A 4257-nucleotide genomic window follows, 5' to 3' on the forward strand; every position below is an offset into this window, starting at 1 on the left:
GACACTCTGCAGTGAAATGTAGCACACAGCTGCAAGTTTGTCTGTTTTTTTTTTTTTTTTTTGCTTCCCTTCAGGTTATTAAGGCTTACAGATGCACACACCATCATATTAGTGACTGTGCTCATAACAGCAATTTAGAAATTTGAAATCCCCCCTCGGCTGMTGCTGTTTTCATCCCACTGCAGAGACAAGAAATGCAAAGTAGCCTTTGCGTTAAAACAGACGTAATTAAAAACAAATGTGTAGCGAGACCTCTCTGGATGAGTTTCTTCGTCGTTTGAAAAATTGCCTTGTTCTGCGTCAGTTTTTTTTTGCCTCTCTCCCTTTTCCCTGTAGTCTTTTTTTTTTGCCAGGTGTAATGTCCAACCCGGCGGTTCCCTCATGCAGCGACATAATCCTCCGGTTCCAGCTCTCTGCGGAGAGCCAGGTCTGCTCTCTGGTCTCGGAGGTGAGCTGAGCTGGCTGAGGTGCTTGTTTTCTGATTCTCACACCCCAGACGCTGTCTCACCTCAACAACACACGAGCTGTTCATTTGCCGACGCCTGGAATTATATGGTAGGAGGATGCAAATGTAGTGGCAAAGCTGGAGAACCTCTACCTACTGCTCGGGCTAGAAGACACATCTGGGGTCTCTATTTAGTCTTCTTCTCATGGAGAAATGAAATAATCTGATAAGTGCATGTGTTGCCGTTGTGCAGTCAGGTACAAAAAGCTTTATCTGCAACACAGTCGTAGCTTTTTCAGAATCTGCACGCGTTTTTGTGTTTATCTAAAGATTTTGCACAAGTGCTAGTTACAGGAAGAAAGAGGGATGATTTCACTAAAGTCATCAAACAAAGAAGATCCCGAACTAAACAAGCCCCCTGTACATCGGTTCTCTCTCTTTTGGACCTGTCCTATACCTGCTTCYGCTCTTTCAGCAACTTTCCCCTAATCCTGCTCCCACCACCACCTCCACCCCTCTTCTTCATCAGTGCTGCAGCCCACCCTGCTCCCAGCTTCAGTGGTACATGCCATTAGAAAGCCCATGTCTGCCACGGAGGAAGGGGAGGGAGAAGGTGGTCTCACTCGCAGCTAAGCGGCTACTTTAGTCCCCCTCCCCAGCCCCCCACCACCACCACGCCAARCCCGCGCCGCCGCCAGCGTAATTCGCAGATGTCCCTGCACGCGTCTCGGCCGTCGTGACAGGACGGCCTGCCTGAGCCTGAGCCGTGGACGGAGAGAAAACACAGAGATACAAGGAGAGGTGGAGGAGAAGGAAGGGTGGGAGGGAGAGCAAGCAGAAATAAAAGAGGAAAACACACACACACACACACTCCTCCACCGCCGCCGCCACTCTGACGTCTCCCCTCATTCGCCTGTTCCGGAGCGTGCGAGAGCGCAAGAACAGAGGGAGGAAGATAAATCCCCGGGAGCTCAGGGGTCCTCTCTCTGCGTCCGTTTCTTCTTCTTCTTCTTCTCCTTCTTCTTCTTCTTCTTCTTCTTCTTCTTCTTCTTCTTCTTCTTCTTCTTCTCCCCCAGCGCTCCATCGACCAGAACACGAAGGCGGCTCTCCACTTGCAGCAGCAGAGTGAAAGAGAAGGATGCTTTGAATGCTGCCTCTTCTTCGCCAAAAAGGGACAAGAAAGAGGAAGCAGGGGGCACGACACACACTGGGGACTAAAACGGGCTTTCTGGAATGAATTGGAGTCCTTCTGCCGCATGGAATAGCAGCATCCCACCGAAGTCTCTGAGCGAGGTAAAGATGATGCTATCTTMTTTTTGTTCACTGTGTCTGACTGGCGGCCGTGGTACCAGTCTGAGGGATGCACTTGAAAGCACGAGCCTGACAGAGATGAAGCAATTTCCCTGCTCATCAGGTTTGGAACGGCGGTTGGGAGATTGCCATCTTTCTCTCCTCGAGGGTTGGGGGGGGGGGTGGCTTTGCTGTTGTTTGACTCGGTGGAAGTGAGAGGAAAATAATAGGAACTAGAACTGCAAAGCAGTTATGACCGGGGTCCAAGCCCTTTTATGCATGTCAGCCTTTGTCATGTTGNAATAATCAAAGCACTCTACGCAGGTTGCGATGTTGCATGCGGCAGAGAGGGAGTGTGAGCTGGCGCCGGAAGAAGAGTTTTGGTGTCAGCTCGATGAAAAGAATGGGTGATAATCCTGCTGAGGAGATTTTCTCCTTGCTTACCAGCAGAGCAGGCTGTCCAGCTGAAATAATGTAAATCCGTGTCATTTAAAATACATAAGAAATCATGTGATGAAGGCAAACACAGGTCAAATGGATAAATAAACAAATAAAGTGTTGAGGGGTGCATGGTCTCAGGAGCAGACTGTTTTACYGGTGACGCCGGGGAGCAATAGACTGTCTACTAGAGAGAAAATAACAACTTGTCCACAGGGGCAAAACAAAGAATAAATAAATAAAAAAACAGGCATCAAATTGTGAAAAAGGAAGTTTGTGTTGAAGGTAAAAGGGCAAGGAAACAGACAAAGTRAGAGTAACGATTCTCTTGGTCAGCACAACCAAACAACAAAGCAAATCATCTTTCCCTATCTTAATCTTGTACTTAGTAGGTAGTATTGTGTATAAGTACATATAAATGCATGACAAACGGAGATGGCAAATAGAAACTTGAGTTTAAGCTTCTAACCCTAACCCTACCCCTAACCCTACTACATACAGACCCACAAATCAAGCAGGGTAAAACATCAAATACTGATTATTTAACATAACTTCCAAATAAGACAGAGAATAATCCCATCTCTCAAAAATAAAAGAAAATAATCAACCAAATAAACACCTAAATGCAGTRTCAAAGTGGTTTTACTCGAAAGAAAATGCTCTTTATTAGTATTTCCACAGATGTGCCAAAGAGGTTTGATTCGCCAAGTCCAACTCAAAGTCTAGCATCCAGTGAGAGCTCGCAACGATGTGTCTGAAGCAGTTTTTGTGTTGCAGTGCTTCTTATTATCAAGATGCGATGAGAATTTAAAAAAAATACATGAAAAACAATCAAATCCTAACTCATTGTCTAGATTAGACTTAAGTGTATTGCTACAGCCTTCTTTTAGATGTACCATATAAGTTAACTGTGTTAGCTATTTAATTTATAAGTAGCATACAACACAAAAAGTCAAGTATAATTTTTACATTCATAGAATTACAAAGAGAGCAGGAGCAGGTGTTTAGTGTTCAGTAACATCAACTGGTACATCAGAGAAAAGCAGAAACTTAAAGTAGTCTCAGTGAAAACTCTTGCGTAATGTTAGCAGGGTGCTGTCTGGGTTCATTCTGCCAAAAACCCTGGAAGTTCTGACGGAGCCTGTTGACACCCATCATGWCATCAGACATTATGAGCAAATATGTTTATTTTTCAGGTTTGGCTTGTTGTTTTAAAAAAGCCACCGAGAAAAATATTACACACCATCTGCTTATGCACGCCTTAATTAATGTCTTTTTCTTTTTTGTGTGTTTTCAATAACATTTCAATCTTATTTTAACTAATTTAACAAAGCAGGATTGATAAATGTGGCATAAAGGCAACTTTTTGTTAGTTCATTCCACTTAAGGAGAGAATTTGTATTCCACAACAGACAGCTGAGCTGACTAATTGTGTTACATGCAGTTTTACATTCGGCATTCACAACCCAACACAACAGCACCTGGGGCTCTTTTCTCGGCCCGTTGCAGCAAGGCTCACATGCACCGACACTGCGCACGTTCCCAGCTGTTCCCCCGCTCGGGTGCTAGCATGCTTCTTTACGGCTCTGCACTTTCTGTCCGTCTAAATTTAGCTTCAGCTCCGCACACAGCCATGTCAGCACGCAGAGCCCACGTCTCCTTTCTGGAAACGGGCAGCTTGTCATTTTWGCCCGTGTTCAAGGTTGGGCCTGTCTTTGGACACGCCGGCTGACGGGCCAGAATCACAAACACGACACGGCTGTGATTGGACCACCGGCTCTGCTGGTTTACTGAAGAGAACACACTTGATGGCAAACTCACATGTTGTTCGTGACTTTCTTTGGATTGTAAACAAATGTGACCCAACACATCGAAATGAGGATTGAGTCTAAAAGTTGTATGTGGAGAAATAGGCAGATATGATGTTTTGATTAAAACGCTTGCAAAAATGACAGTTTGTCCAAATATAACAACTAAATGTGTTATCAATATATAATTTCAATGAACTTTCTGAAATATTATCCTAATTTTTTGAAGCACTTTTTTGAGCATGTGGAAAAATAGGCAGATATAGTGTTTTGATT

At 44.5% G+C, this 4257-nt stretch overlaps 1 protein-coding gene across 3 annotated transcripts in view; it reads left to right on the forward strand.

Moving 5' to 3' along the window:
• The first annotated feature begins 1351 nt into the window (after positions 1-1351).
• Positions 1352-4257, forward strand: part of b3gat1a (beta-1,3-glucuronyltransferase 1 (glucuronosyltransferase P) a) — a 127130-nt gene continuing 124224 nt past the window's right edge. Inside the window, exon 1 of one of the 3 annotated variants that reach the window (XM_014019946.1) lies at positions 1352-1738. The gene's annotated coding sequence lies outside the window, so the exon portion shown is untranslated. The remainder of the gene's footprint in view (positions 1739-4257) is intronic. The other 2 variants (XM_014019947.1, XM_014019948.1) reach the window with 2 other exon arrangements.

This window comes from Austrofundulus limnaeus, unplaced genomic scaffold (genome assembly GCF_001266775.1).
Source record: "Austrofundulus limnaeus strain Quisiro unplaced genomic scaffold, Austrofundulus_limnaeus-1.0 Scaffold236, whole genome shotgun sequence".
Lineage (NCBI taxonomy): Eukaryota > Metazoa > Chordata > Actinopteri > Cyprinodontiformes > Rivulidae > Austrofundulus > Austrofundulus limnaeus.